Source organism: Alligator sinensis, unplaced genomic scaffold (assembly GCF_000455745.1).
Source record: "Alligator sinensis unplaced genomic scaffold, ASM45574v1 scaffold989_2, whole genome shotgun sequence".
NCBI classification, from domain to species: Eukaryota; Metazoa; Chordata; order Crocodylia; family Alligatoridae; genus Alligator; species Alligator sinensis.
In genome coordinates this window covers 1036324-1052419 of record NW_005842162.1, presented here as the reverse complement: position 1 = coordinate 1052419, position 16096 = coordinate 1036324, and the positions used below count along the sequence as shown (strand labels likewise).

Sequence of the window (16096 nt, the reverse complement as noted above, 5' to 3'; positions counted from 1 at the left end):
CTTGCTCTGGGCAGAAGGAGGCAAGTAGCTGCAGGGTATAGCCCCTGCTCCCAGCGGTGCTGTGCCTGCATCCCATTTTCCCCTGCGCTGGCTGGGCAAGTGGCGGCAGCACCTGGCCCCTGTGCCTCTCGTGTCAGCTGGCAAGCGGCAGCAGGACAGAGCCCCCATTCCCAGTGCCGATGCAGGTGCGGCAGGCAGGTGAGTGGTGAGGACTGCTGCCTGTTTAGTCTATGGCTGAATCTTCAGACCAGTGCTGAATCTTCAGATCTGAGTCAGCTGAATCGAATTGGGACAGTGATTTGAATCTCCATATCAAATCACTGTCCCTCCAAATCAGCCGAATCTGAAGCAAATACTCACCGCTTTGCACAGGCCTACCAAGCATCACAGGGCCACATCAGATGAATACTGAATCATCAGTTGTGGTGCATCTCTGCTGTACAGCAGTGGTTCTCAACCTTTTTAGACTCAAGGTACCCCTTGGAAAATGTTAATTCTTAGTCTTCACTCTTTTTTTTTTTTTTTTTTTTAATCTACAGAAAAATAATAGAGCAGTTTTTCTGTTGCAAAGAACTCAGGAAGACCACAGCAGGTCTGAATGTTTTGGACACTATGCATTCCTCTCTGAAATCTCTGGGTTTATTTTATGAATTTTGTTTGTACCCCTAATAGTATTAACATTTGCATAGCATCCCAGGGCACCCTTGAAAGGATCTCAAGGCACCTAATGATGCCATACCATCCTGGTTAAGAATTGCTGCTGTAGAAACTCCCCAAGTCCTAGGCCCTTCCTGTGTGGAGATCTGCTTCAAGCTAACTTCTTGTCCTAAGTAACTGCATGTATAATGGCCAGAATCTGTGGGGAGCATGACGCGATGACACCCATGTATAGATGCATTTTGTTTAAGAAAGACGAGTTATGTTTTTAACTGAAAATACATTTTAAAATGGATAAAGATACAGAATTTCCTACTTCATCATTTGAGCAACCTGGATGACAGAAGTTGGTTTAATTTAACAAATCTCATCCGAGTGTAAGATTGTTTGGAAGGCCTTTTTTATGGGAAGTCTCTCTTGGTTTCAGAGGAAAACTTCCAATAAAGTTCTGGGTCAGTTAAAAATTGGCTGCTCTGAAAATAGAATATTGGGGGCAGGGTGGGAGGTAAAGCTCTGACAAGGTGGTTTAATTCACTAACTTGTCATCTTGGGGTATATGGGTTTAAATCCCCTTTGGCGCACTAATGTAAGTTTACGCTTGTGATCTTGTTACTATCTCAAAACCCATAAGCAATTGCTTGCAAATGGTGAAGGGCTGAGAGTGGGGAGACTAGAGAAGATGATCACAGTTGTCCAAAGGGGCATAATGGCAAGGCCTCTTCTATCATCTGCAGGTTCTTCAGCTCTTGGTACTTTCCAGTGAGTTCTAGAGGGTTTTGGAGGGCCCTAGAACACCCATGTCGCCACCAGTTTTGCTTCTGTCCAAGGTTGGGGCTGTATAAGCAGGAAGGATTTCTCTCCAGGATCTTCTATCACTTCCCATATTTGGAAACAACCCCCTGATCTCTGAACTACCTTTTATATGTTTCTGTTTTCCCCATAGGGAGAACCAGTGACTTGTTGCTGTGATGTCATATGGAACAAAGAAAACACACAACTGGAATCTTTCCCACTGGGAGGACCAAGTAACTAGGGGGGCTCTATGGATGCACAGAGGAGAATGCTTTGAGTTGTTTTCAAGAGATAAAAGCTTTGGCCTATTGAGGAACAGAGCAAATGTTTTACCACCTGGACTTAGAACCATGATCATCCTCCAGGAAAGAGCTGCTCTACAAAAAAGAAAAATGGTGTGAATGGCTTCTCAGGGATTCTGTTTGCTGTGCACATAAAAGCCATAATTACCATAATGATGGCAGTATTTAGAGCACTCCAGTTTCAGTTCTCTGTAATGCAAAAGAGGGATCACTCATCTGACCTTCTCTCCTGTTCAGTAACTAGCGTTAAAGATGCATTTTATCTTTATTTTTGTAATATGCAAAGCCATTTAATTTTCTATGCAGTTTTCAAGCTCCTAGCATTAGTGAACACTCAGTGCAATATTCTGCATGAGAAACATGGGCTCTTGTTTTGTGGTTGGTACATTTGAGCATACATCACTGTATTTTGGTATCCCTCACCCATGGTGTTGGCTCACAAAGCAGGCTCCAGTCTGCTATGCTCTGGGCAGACCTTGTTCACCAGCCTGCAAGAGTAGTTGCTTCTGGAGAGTCCCTCATCTCTGGGGAGTTGTACGGGAAGCAAGGAGTTGGGCTACTGAGTCAGAATCCATTGCTTTCTTCTAACTCCCAAGAAAACCAAAATAAAAACCTAGTATGAAGAAGCTCCTGCCACCCAGAGCTAACTGGAGGCAGGATGGTTTTGTGGAGATGATCTCACTTCTGTATGGTGCTGAGGCATTGAGCAGAGCGACAGGGAGCATGATGAGCTAGATGGCTCAGTCAGAACAATCTATGGCAGGCCAAGGAACAGCGATGGCTCAGAGTCGCTGGTTGAGGAGTTGGAGAGGCATTTTGCTTTCTGTCTACCTTCCAGGAGAGATAATGAACTGCTACCATCCAGCAGTAACTTGCCCTATAGCGTGAGAACCACCAGGTGTGCAGGAGCTCCAGCAGTTTGTTGGGAGTGTGTTATTAGGAGGATGGAGACTGCTGGCTGTCCCTAAGAATGACCTGCTCCAAGAATTAACATTAATGGTGAATTCAGCTCCCAACAGTAGACATGCTGTCAACCAGAGAGCACACCATTGTGTTCACTAATCAAGTTCTGGTTTCTCTGGTCATTGGCTGATCTGTATCCTATCAAAACAGGTCAGAAAGGCTCAAAAGTGTAAGGCAGGGGTCAGAAACCTATGGCCCTTGGGCTGGGCCTGGCCTGTGAAGAGACTGGATCTGGCCCACAGCAGCTCAGGGAATCAGCAGCACACTCCAGACAAAGCAGCAGAGGAGGTGTCCCCAGGGCATTAGTTCCTGCCTTTTTCTATCTATTCCCTTTGTGGCATCTGTTGATCACCAGGAGGCTGCAGCAGTACAGTTCATGGCAGGGACTGGGTTGCAAGCGGTAGCCCTTAGTGGCAAAAGGTTGCTACACCTTGAATTGCATGTAAAAGCAGGGGCCTATGACTAAAGAGAAACTAGTCCAGTCAAATGACAGTAGCCCTACCACTTCCTACTTTGCTTGTGTCTATTGATGGAAAATGTGCAGAGCTTCACATACCTCATCTGTGAGAGGGTGGAAAGGTAAGAGCTGTGTCAGCACATATTCCATTAAATGTCCCGCATGGTGAACAAACTCACTGAATCCCACTGTGCTGCTTTGGTGCACAGAAAGCTTTAGTGTGCACTCGTTCCTAGGAGACATTCCACTCTGGCGGCTGATATGGAGAATTCCTGAAGCACTATGGCAGTATTGGTCTCAGAGAGCCCTGGTGTCACTGCATTAATGTCAGTAGAGTTTCACCAGAGGTGAATTTGGCTCTATAGTTCCATGCATCTGATGGCTGCTTAATATAAGGCCAGAGTTGGGTTAACTGGTTGATTTTTCAACATGACTTCTCTCTTCTGTCCCTTGCGCCCCACCCTCCCTATCAAGTTTCGGAATTCGGTTTTAAATCTAAGTATAGGCTCAAAATGAATTGGGGTTAAGAAAGTCTGTCTATATTGCCATCTTTGAAGGCATCCCAGAGCTTAGGCAGCAGGGGTCCGAATTGAAGGAGATAGTTTCCCAGATTGTTTTCATTATCAGGTTTCTTGGCAATGGTAAACATTAAAATGCATTTTTTTGTGACAACTTGAGCTGAGGTGGCTCCTGCTGTGACCCTTGGGATCCAAAGGCACTTCCACTAGGATAAATTTGCCCCTCCCCTCCCCTTCCCTCCCCTCCCCTTCCCCCTTTTGTGCTGTTTAAAATTGTCAGAGCAGTAGCCTCTTACCTCATTGTGATAGATGATGCTATGCTGAATGGGTTGCAGGAAATGTTTGAACATGTTCTAAGTGGGCATTGTTGAAAACCGTCCTTTGCTTGTGCAGCAGTGTCCTCCCCCTTCCATGTAGCAAGCTCCTTTTTGTCTCATCATGTCGGGGAGCTTGACTGGCAGACACACACAGTTCAGCTCAGACACCAGGCTTGATCCTGCTGGGGCAGTGTTGGAAGAACTGGGTTAGGCTCTTCAGGAAAAGGAAGATGTCTTACTTCAATAAGCACAAGGATACTCCAAGCAAGTAATCCCCACCTCCCCTGCACAAGGCCAGATACTGCCCTGGGAAGCTCTCACATTGTACATTTCTGTTGCCTGTGGTATAAAATCCACTTCCAGGTTCTGTGTAAAAAACAAAACAAAACAAAAAACCCCTGCCAAAATAAATATTCCCTCCTAAAAAGGTTCCCTTGCCCAGTATAGACCTTTCCACAGATTTTGTACTCCTGATCACACTTCTTATGCTGCAGTATGTGAACTATAACTACAGTTATTCAATCTATGTTACTGGGCAGAAACCTAAAAATTCTCTCACCAAAAAAAGACTGAAAATAAAAGTGATCTTAAACTTGAAACAAGCAGTGTCTGCTGATTCATTGAGGTCACTTCAGCAGCTGCCTTTTTTTCTTTTTTCCCCAGAACTATTTTTGACTCTGAGGAGCCAGAGAATATTATATTCTTGATTTATGACTATGGAAAGAGTATGATGATGGGGGCTATAGATTTGTTACCAAATGCTCTTCTATTTCTATTTTGCTGCTCTTTTAGGCCAATTAAAAAAAAAATCAGAGATCACTAACCCACTAGCTGTAAACACCTTTTCTCCAGCACCATAAGTGACACTTTGGGGTTCTTATAGTGCTTTTTCCCATCTCTAAATACAGGAGAGCATATAGACCCTATCTTTTAATTCTATTTCCAGATGGCACTTGCAGTAAATAGCAAGGACAGGGAGAAAAGCAGAAGATGTAGTAGACAGTGTCTGAGACTTCAGTGCCAAAGAAGGAGGCAGCTGACCCACTAAAGGGGAAGCCAGATGGGTGTTTGCTCAGGCACCACACCCAAGGCTTCAGTGTTAGTGCCTCTATGCAGTGAGTCAGCTCCCTTGTGCTCCCTTCCGTACTGATACATCCCCTTCCCCTGGCTCCTTAATGCAGGTGTAATTCAAAGCCAAAGGAGCTGTTGATGTTGGTGGCACTAAATGCATCCTCCAAGTCAGCTGTGGAAGCCAATGGAAAAGCTTGTAGCTGTCTCCCAGCAGCAGGAGGCACTATTATGAAGAATAAGAAAGGGAGAATTGACTTTGGCCTCCTCCCTAGGTCCTGACACCCTTGTCATAGGTAGGACACACAGCCCTCCCCTGGAGCTTTGGCAAGGCCAGGGTGATCCTTCACTGTGAGCTCTGAGCACAGCTTTGGTGCAGCTTGCCTAACAATGGCCTGCAGGCCTGTTTGCAGCTGGAACTTATAGCAGAGCATTTCCCACCCCTTTGAGAACTTGGGCCATTCCCACGCTCTCATGGGCAGGCAGTAAGGCTGAAGGAAAGACCTCTGTGCCAAGACATCAGAGGTAGGGCTGAAGGGAAGGTGCCAAGACCTCCCTTGGGGATAATGGGAGTGGAGGCATGGAGGAGATCATCCCATCCCCCCCCCCGGTCATCAGCCTGAGGTAATGCAACTCTAAAGGATAAATCCAGCTAAGGAAGCTCCTGATTAATCTGGATTACAAAATGCTAGGTGGGAGGCTGCAGCCAGCTGGAGTGCACAGCAGCAGTGGGAAACTTTGGAAAGCAGAGTGCTGCAGATTCACTGATGATCTTTGTTTGCTGTAGAGGTCATACAATATCCGCAGCTTGGAGAGGGGCTGCTGAGGGGCCCTGTAACACTGGCTGTGGCAATGCCATCTTCTCACCAGGACTTGGGGGAGCATTTACCTGACAGTCAGCCTCCCTCTGGAGGTTATCTTGTGTGCCAAGATATTAGGAGAATGCTCCAGATAATGTTGCTGTACCCATGAGGAATGGGCTGTGTGTGTTTCGTTCAGGGTTCTGGGTGCCTTTGGGTACCTCCCCTCTCATTAGGAGCTGTCCAGGTCACCTGCTGGGCTACAAGGTGTTAAACTGCATACTATGCACTGCTTCAAATGAGGGATGGCAGATAGCTATAAGGAGAAAGAGCATCATGTATCCAGGTGCTCCACAAAGGCCCGAGGCAGCTGACAGTCTGAGTGAGGTACGCTGCCAAGGAGCTAGTGTGCTACCCAAGGACTTCTGGGATCAGAGTTTAATTCCCATCCCTGCTCTATGTGCCCAGTGCAGCCTTGGGTGAGTTAATGATCTCTGGTTGCTCTCTCTAAATGGATTAACAGCACCTTCTTTCTTTTTGTGATACTGAAATATCAGAGCATCTCATGTTCAGTAACTGAAGGGAGACACTGTCTTATAGCTTATTTACATAGGGGTATTTGGGGGAAATAAATCTGAATGAATTAAATGTGTGACTTCAGAATGAAACATTTAAAACTGCACTGAACTCCCATGCAAACAATCTCATTCAGAATTCAAGTGGCCTTCATTCAACTTAACTTCGCCACGGAAACAAAGCAAGGTAAATCCAAGTATGGCCAATTTATTTCTGAATTAGCATTCTCCATGGTGAGGTGTTACTGTAGTTTAAAAATTAATTCAGATAAACTAATTTTCAAATGTCTCCACATCTCTGATCCTGTAGATATTGAGAGAGAACAGCTTGGGATCACCTGGGACTTCCTGAAGTCAAATGCAGAACTCTAGGTCTTGGGGTTTCACCCTTACAGTGGTAGCCCACCTTCCAGAGCTGAAAGCACACCGCCTATTTGGATTCAACCCAAGAGCAAGCAGTGCTCTTTACTAGGCAGCAAGATAGACAGGCCCATCGCATAAACCATACCCCAGTTGGTCCTGCTTTTCCTAAATGAGTTCACTACCAGACTTCATGAGAATTAATATGTAAACAGAGAGATTACGTAGGATAAATGGTTACCTGTGGCACTGAACCAGGGATGGAGGCATGTGTGCCCAGTCTACAGACATGGGAAGCAATGAGCAGGGAATAAGACAAGTCCTTCAGGCCCTAAAAGCCTGTGCTTCTGTCCCATAGGACAGCAATGCCCTTCTGTTGCCCTGCATGTGCATGACTAATCTAACCATATTCCCACCCTGGAATGGTGACTTCTGTCCCTCTGAGATCCAGGCTAAACTTTTCCTCTCTTCTTCCCTACTTGGAACTGCCAGAACAATGCAAATTTTTCCTTTTTCTGGCTCCCCCTATGCACTTCAAAGTGAGTCCTGGTGGCTAACTGACCAGAAATGGAATTGTATCAGCTGAAAAAAATCCAGACAGGAAGAGGCAGAGTTCTCAAAGAGTACCCACAGCATGTCCATAAGAAAGCTTTTCCTGCTTCTCCTCTGGGCTTTGGGTCTGACCTTTAAATGCCCAGCTGTCAGGCTTGAAAATAGGCCATGGCCTTGCTTAGATTAGTGAGCTCCAGCCTGAGCAGAGGCAAAGTAAACTTACTTTATTTTATGTGCTTGTGGGCCATATAGGAGCCTTGGGCATTTTTACACATACATGCATCGCAGTGTTGGGTGCTTTGAAAAGTGCCTGGTGCTGCAATGCATGCAGTTGTATAAGCAGTGAAATGCATGTCAGTGCTGAGAAAATGGTGGTGACGCACTTTTGAATTAAAACACCTTGGAGGCGTTTTAGTTTAAAAGTGCATAGCTGACATTTTCTATGCGCTGATGCACATTTCACTGCTTATACAACTGCATGCAGCACAGTGCAGTTTGCCTCAGCTCACATGTGGCAGATCTCTGGCACATCGCTGGAAAAGAAGTATGTGTATAAATGCCCCTTAAGCTCCCTGTTAGTCAGGCCCAGGCAAAGTCCTGGGAACCCTGTCTGGGGTTCTTAGATTTGCCCCTCTGCCCACATTGAAGCTGAGCCCTGGGACCATCAATGATTTCCTCAGGTTCCAGGCCTGGTGATCTCTGTCTCATGGTAAGATTGTTCAAGCATAGTGAAGTGTATGTGCCCAGGGTCTCTTCCTTTCCCCAGTCCCCCTTGCAGCTATTCACAGAATCATAGGAAAGCAGGACTGGAAGGGCCCTCCAGAGGTCAGCTAGTCCAGCCCCCTGCTCATCCCTACCAAGACTGCCCTATTCAAGTCCTTGTCAAACCTATTCCTAAAACTACATAATCAACTAGGGGCTTAGTCTACATCTCTAGTTGCAGTTAGTAATGATTTCTGGGTGTTTCTGCAGAAAAAAGCAAATTCCCCTTGAGATCCCAGGCCCATACGCCCCCTGCATCTTTGTCTGACCCACTTCCCTGTAAGCTACAGGATGGAGGGGGCCCTTCCTGGAGCCTATTCCTGGAGCTTCCTGGCAGCTCAGAACTAGTGGTTATAGCTGATCATATTGCTGTCCACCTGCCTTGATGAAAAGGGAAAGTACTGCTTTGGGAACCAGGAGTGGCAGCAGGCTAGCCCCCAGAGGGTTATCCCCATGGTACTAGCTACTTCCCCACACCAGCCTAAAACCCTCATCATTACAACAAGGGCAACAGACATCTTCCAGTCCAGTGCTGCTTTGTCAAGGCTCAATGACCACATCAGTGCCCCAGCTTATTTATATCTACACTTCCTTGCTGAGTTGTCTGTATGGGTGCTTTCTCTGGGGAGGCTTTGTTATGGGGATGCCAGTCAAGCTGGAGTGGAAGAGGCACCAGGTCATTGCACTGGCCATAAAGCAGAAGTCAGATATAAAAACTTTTGGTCACTTCTGGCATATGTTGAAAGACACTTGATCTGTCCCTGAACCTTGTGCCATTGCAACCCTTTACTCAGTCTATCAGGAAGCTTTTGAGCATCTCTGTAAAGACAAATGGAAAGCTTGGCTTATCAATGATACCCAATAAATACTCCTATGAAGGAGCATGCCACAAAAGACCCTGATGGCTAGAAATGTTGTGGCCAGAAGTTTGAATCTTTCTTCTGCAATTGCCAGACCTCAGCTAATCAGTACTAAGGTGCCATCCAGTTGGCTTGCACTGATTTGGCTTTAGGAAATGAGTCAGGACTCTGGTGTTCCCACTGGTACCTCACACCCCTCTTTTGCAGGGACAGAAAGAAAATGCGTGGAGAACTCTTTGCAACAGCATTTCTGCAAAGTGTTGTCATGCATGCACAACATGACCTTTATGCAGTAATAAATATTGTACAAGCAGTTCACTGGGAGCAAGAGGAGCAAGGGGAAGAGGAAGAGGAGCCAGACACCAGGAACCAGATCCTGCTCTGGGAAGGTAAGTGAGTCAGGGCTGTGTGTTTGCCTTTCTGAGTGTTTGTTTGGTGGGTTGTGTTTGGGTGTGTGCTCTGAGCAGCTGGGTGTGCTGCTAGCTGTGTGATGCCTGTGTCTGACAAAAGCCCTAACCAGGGGGTGGAACAAGTCCAGGCTCAGGAGGGTATAAAAGGAGACTCCTTAAGCAACCAGGGGCAGCAAACAGGCAGTTTGCAGTAAGTTTGCTGCTACCCTTTTTGAAGGAGAGCTTTTAAGGCAATCTCTGTCCTTAAATTGGAGTAACTAATCCATGTATATTTAGCACAAGCAGCTAAAACTCATCAGTTAGACCAATACTTAAGCACCTTGTTTAACTTGAGTCCAGAGCGAGTGGGGAGTTCTTTAGGGAGTTTGCCCAGAAACTCTCTCACCTTCCTTCGCTGTAAGTGTGGTGAGAGGAAGCAGGTTAGCAGGGAGAAGGGAACCTTTTGGGACCAAGGAGCATTGAACAGGCCAGCTTACATGGGAGTTTGCTAGGGAAAGTCTGCTTGGAGAGAGGGGCAGGAAGAGAGAGGCAGCGGATTTAAAAGAGCCACAGAAATGGCTGGAGGATGTTGCAATGCCAGAGCCACTGCCACTGTCAGCTTGTCCTCTGCTTGTCCTCGTTTGGTGTTGTGGAGACTGCAGCTTGCAGGTTCCTTCCCATGACAGCCAGGTGGGGGAATGCCTGCAATGTGAATGACTGCTCCCTGGTGGTGTCCCTCAGGGAGCAGCAAGAGAGCTACATGGGGAGGTGGCAAGGCTCTGAAGTATCCTCGACCATGAGGACATCATCAATTCAGTGATGGAGGAGATGTCTAGGACTATGGAAGAAGGACTGCCAGAGGCAGCACTAGAAGAGGACATGAACTCCCAGGAAGGTGGGAGCTGGAAGCCTGTGACCTCTGGCATCAAGCAGAAGTCTTCATCTTCACCTGCAGCGTTTTGCCTAGAGAACAGATGGTGCCCTAGGAACAGAGGAGGAGCATGTTCCATTGGTAGAAGAGGCCAGGCCAGGCCTCCCTAAGGTTGGGAGGTTCAAGACCACTGCCACCAAGAGGAAGTGACGGGTGGTAGTGGTTGGAGACTCCTTTCGGTGGGGGACAGAGGCATCCATCTGCCAGGCTGACCTGTTGTCTCAGGAGGTCTGCTGCTTGCCTGGAAACCAGATCCAAGATGTTACAGAAGGATTGCAGAGACTCCTTCAGCCCTCTGACTACTAATCCATGCTGTTTATGTGGGCACCAGTGATATTGCCGGGGGCAACCCTGAGCAGATCAAAAGTGACTACAGGGCTCTGGGTGCAAGTGTGAACAAGATAGGGGTTCAGGTGGTGTTCTCAATCCTTCTGGTCAAGAAGGGCCCAGGTAGAAGCGAGTGGATCTTGCAAATCAATGCATGGCTGTACAGATGGTGTTGCCAGCAGGGCTTTGGCTTCTTGAACTGTAGGATGTTGTTTGAAGAAGAAGGATTGCTAGGAAGAGACGGGATCCACTTAATGAAGAGAGGGAACAGTGTCTTTGCAGGCAGGATCACTAACCTAGAGAGGAGGACTTTAAACTAGGTTTGCTGGGGGATGGAGACCAAAGCCCTCAGGTAAGTAGGTGACCTGGAGGAGGCATAAGCAGGATGGGGCAACAGGGGAGGCCTTCTCATTCTTTCTGAGAAAGGAGGGCAATTGGCTATTTACCACAAGTGCCTGTACATGAATGTGTGGAGCCTGGGAAACAAGCAGGAAGAACTGGAAGTCCTTGCACAGTCCTGGAACTATGATGTGACTGGAATAAAAGACTAGGTGGGATAGCTTACATGACTGGAGCACTATCATGGATGGGTACAAACTGTTCAGGAAGGACAGGCAGGAGGAGGAGTTGCACTTTATGTAAAAGAGCTGTATGATTGCTCAGAGCTCCAGTATGAAACTGAAGACATCTGTTAAAAGTCTCTGGGTTAGGGTTAGAGGGGAGAGTAATGAGGGTGATTTCATGGTGTGGGTGTGCTATAGATCACTAGACCAAGAGGATGAGGTGGATGAGGTTTTCTTCAAACAGCTAGTGAAAGTTTCCTGATCACAGGTTCTGGTTCTCATGGGGGACTTCAATCACCCTGACATCTGCTTGGAGGGCAATACAGCAGTTCACAGGCAATCCAGGAAGTTTTTGGAGAGTGTTGGAGAAAATACCTGGTGTCAGTGTTGGAGAGACCAACAAGGGGCTGTGCTCTTCTTGACCTGATGCTCACAAAAAAGGAAGAATTGGTGGGGAGCATAGAACTGGATGGCAACTTGGGCAGCAGCAACTATAAGATGATTGAGTTGATTCAAGTCCCCTGAGGAAAGGAAGGAAGGAAAGCAGGAGAGTAAGGACCCTGGACTTCAGCAAAGCAGACTTCAACATGCTTAGTGAACTGATGGGCAGGAATGAACCATCCCAGTGTTCAGGAAGAATAGCAGGTATGACAGAAGATCAGCTTGGCTTAGCAGAAAACTATTCAGTGTGCTAAAATACAAAAAGGAAGCTTACAGGAAATGGAAACTTGGACAAACAACAAAGGTGGAGTATAAGACCATTGCTTGGGTATTCAGGGATGAAATCAGGAAGGCCAAAGTGCAATTGGAGTTGCAGCTAGCAAGGGGCATGAACAGTAACAAGGATTTCTACAAGTTTGTCAGGAACAAGAGGAAGATCAGGGAAAGTGTAGGTCTCTTACTGAATGGGGGAGGCAATCTAGTGAGAGATGATGTGGAAAAGGCTGAAGTACTCAGTGCCTTTTTTACCTCATTCTTTACAGACAAGGCAGCTCCCAGTTTACTGCACAGTGTGGGGAGGAGGTGAGCAGCCAACAGTGGTGAAAGAACAGGTTAAGGTTTATTTAGAAAAGCTGAATGTGTACAAGTCCATGGAGCTGGATGTGATGGACTGGAGAGTGCTGAGGGAGTTGGCCAACATGATTGCAGAGCTGCTGGCCATTATCTCTGAAAACTTGTGGCAATTAGGAGAGGTCTTGGATGAATGGAAAAGGGCAAATGTAGCACTTATCTTTAAGAAAGGGAACAAAGAGGATCTGGGGAACCACAAACTGGTCAGCCTCACCTCAGTCCCTAGAAAAATCATGGAGCAGATCCTCAAGGAATCCACTTCTAAGCACATGGAGGAGAAGATGAGTAGGAACAATCAGCATGGATTCACCAAGAGCAAGTCATGCCTAACCAACAGAATTGCCTTCTATGATGAGATGACTGCCTCTGTGGCTGTGAGAATGATATTGACTTTAGTAAGGCTTTTGATATAGCCTCCCTCAACATTCAGAAATGTTATGGACTGAAAGATAAGGAAGTACAGGTTAGATGCATGGACTGTAAGGTGGATACAAAACTGGCTGGATCATCAGGCTTAAAGGGTAGTAATCAATAGCTTGATGTCTAGTTGGCAACCAGTGTCAAGTGGAATCCCCCAGGGGTCAGGCCTGGGCCTGGTTTTATTCAATATCTTCATCAGTGATCTGGAAGATGGGTTGAAGTGACATCAAGCTGAGGGGAGTAGTAGATACACTGGCAGGTAGGGCTAGGATTTGGAGAGACTAAATTGGAGACAAATTGGAGGGTTGGACCAAAAGAAATGTCATGAGGTTCAATAAGGAAAAATGGAAAGTCGTGCATTTAGGATGGAACAATCCCATGCACTGGTACAGGAGGGGACTGGCTAGATAACCAGAAGCTCCGCAGAAAAGGATCTGGGTGGCACAGTGTACAGTAAGCTGAATATGAGCCAACAGTATGCCCCTGTTACCAAGAAACCTAGCAGCATATTGGACTGCATTAGTAGAAATGTTGCCAGTAAGTCCAGTGAAGTGATTATTCCCTTCTATTCAGCACTGGTGAGGCCACATCTGGAGTATTGTGTCCAGTTTTGTTCCCCTCACTATAGAAAGGATGTGGACAAGTTGGAGAGAGTCCAGCAGATGGCAGTAAAAATGGTTAGGGGGCCAGGGCACATGACTTCTAAGGAGAGGCAAAGGGAACTTCTCTTATTGAGTTTGGAGAAGAGAAGACTAAGGTAGGATTTATTAGCAGCCTTCAACTACCTGAAGGGTGGTTCCAAAGAGGATGGAGCTAAGCTGTTTTCAGTGGTAGAGTGATGGTCTGAAGTTATAGACAGGGAATTTTAGGTTAGATATTAAGAAAAACTTTTTCACCAGGAGGGTTACGAAGCACTGGAATAGGCTACCCAGAGAGGTTGTGGAATCCATCCTTGGAGGTTTTTAAACCCCCAGGAGACAAAGCCTTGGCTGGGATGAGATAGCTGGGGGTGGTCCTGTTTTGAGCAGGGGGTTGGACTAGATGACTTCCTGAGGTCCCTTCCAACTAGTGTTCTATGTTTCTATGAATTGTTGCCTAGAGAGCTTTGCTGCTTAAACCTGAGCACTTAGATTTTCCACCTAAGGTTTTATATTCCATAAAAAGGAGGGGTCTGACTCTGTCACCCACCCATGGAGCCATCTCTTAGCTGGTGAGTAAACCTAACAGTGGGCTTCCTTTAAGGATAACATACATGTCACCTAGAGTACTGGTGGTAGAACTGAGTTTGAGCCTTCCAAAACCAGGGATGAGTGATCCCTGGGTGAGTTCAAGTCACTCAACAGGAAGGTCCTCATATGGTCACATCTTAGCAAAGGTGTGCTAAGTCTAGCTCCAGTTTTGCCCATAGGCAGGTCATTTAACTCAAATGAGGCCTTTGGGAATGGGGGCTTTTTCTGGTAGAATTTAATTTTCCAACTCAACTGTTTGTCAGCTTGGGCTGCTTAAAGACATGTTGGGAGATGTTAGGGTTGCATACAGGAAAGAGGAACTCTCATCTGGTCTCATAGCTCTGGGGGAGTGATGTACCTGCCTGTCAGTGTCAACCCAAGCTCCCTATGGTGCAGTGAAGGACCCAGCACTACATTCTACTTGTGCATGTGCATGTGCTGAGCACAGAAACTCCAAGTAATATCCCATGACCATGCTACCCCTGCAGTATCTGTTGCTCTGGTACAAGGGCAAGGACTGCAAAGGCAGCTTTCTGTGGTGGACAGGGTAGCAGAGGGAAGGGCTTCAAGAGGATGGGGCTTAATGGCTGGACTGGCCCAGTGATGGGAGCCTCAGGGAGAGTGAGGTCATAACCCAACTTTCTCTTTTTGGAGAAGGCCTAGTGAAAGATGTCTCACATACACCAGGCAGTCCCCTAGGAAACTGGAGAAAGAATATGAGAATTAATAGCTAGTTATGGCTTCTTGACTCCATACCTCAGTCCAAGCTGTATAGCCTGGGATCTGCTTTAACTTACCAGCCCTAATGTGTCCATTGCACAAGGCATGGGGGTGGGGGATGGAGAAAGGGAAGGCAGCAGAATATTTTGTTTCTATGCCCTTGCTCTCAATGAGGGAATTCCCTGCAGGTGATCTGGAGCAGGGATTTTTCCTCCATTCACACTATTTAGCTGCTATAACAAGATGGGACAGAGCAGAGGGTCAGCACCAAAGCACTGCTTGTGGCCCCTTGACCCTCTTGAATGAGCATATCCAGACCCAGTCTGGAAAGGTTTGGCCCTTCTGCTCTAGCACCATGGTGAGCTCCCTAATGGAGCTCTTTGAAGGTGGCTACATATGACCTAAAAGCCCTTAAGACAGTGGGAGTCCATGGTGGGCATTTGTGTGGGGACAAGATCCACAGCTTATTCATAGATGTTAGGGTCGGAAGGGACCTCAATAGATCATCGAGTCCGACCCCCTGCATAGGCAGGAGAGAGTGCTGGGTCTAGATGACCCCAGCTAGATGCATATCCAACCTCCTCTTGAAGACCCCCAGGGTAGGGGAGAGCACCTTGGGAGCCCGTTCCAGACCTTGGCCACTGTAACTGTGAAGAAGTTCTTCCTAATGTCCAATCTAAATCTGCTCTCTGCTAGCTTGTGGCCATTATTTCTTGTAACCCCCGTGGGCGCCTTGGTGAATAAAACCTCACCAATTCCCTTCTGTGCCCCTGTGATGAACTTATAGGCAGACACAAGGTCGCCTCTCAACCTTCTCTTATGGAGGCTGAAAAGGTCCAGGTTCTCTAGTCTCTCCTCGTAGGGCTTGGCCTGCAAGCCCTTAACCATACGAGTGGCCCTTCTCTGGACCCTCTTCAGGTTATCCGCATCCCTCTTGAAGTGCAGTGCCCAGAATTGCATGCAGTACTCCAACTGCGGTCTAACCAGCACCCGATAGAGGGGAAGTATCACCTCTTTGGATCTACTCGTCATGCATCTGCTGATGCACGATAAAGTGCCATTAGCTTTTCTGATGGCTTCGTCACACTGCCGACTCATGTTCATCTTGGAGTTCACTAGGACTCCAAGATCCCTTTCCACTACCGTGCCACCCAGCTGGTCATTTCCTAGGCAGTAGGTATGCTGGACATTTTTCCTCCCTAGGTGCAGCACTTTGCATTTCTCTTTGTTGAACTGCATTCTGTTGTTTTCTGCCCACTTGTCCAACCTATCCAGGTCTGCTTGCAGCTGTTCCCTGCCCTCTGGCTTGTCCACTTCTCCCCACAGTTTTGTGTCATCCGCAAACTTGGACAGAGTACACTTCACTCCCTCATCCAAATCGCTGATGAAGACATTAAAGAGTATCGGTCCAAGAACCGAGCCCTGTGGGACCCCACTGCCCACACCCTTCCAGGTCGGAGCCG

At 47.1% G+C, this 16096-nt stretch overlaps 1 protein-coding gene across 1 annotated transcript in view; it reads left to right on the top strand.

Annotated features, from left to right (window-relative positions):
• The window catches only part of MFHAS1 (malignant fibrous histiocytoma amplified sequence 1), a gene marked incomplete at its 5' end in the record, with an annotated part of 75697 nt that extends 71097 nt beyond the window's left edge, over positions 1-4600 (top strand). The window contains one exon of the mRNA XM_025206553.1: positions 1601-4600. The remainder of the gene's footprint in view (positions 1-1600) is intronic.
• Between the last annotated feature and the right edge of the window lie 11496 nt (positions 4601-16096).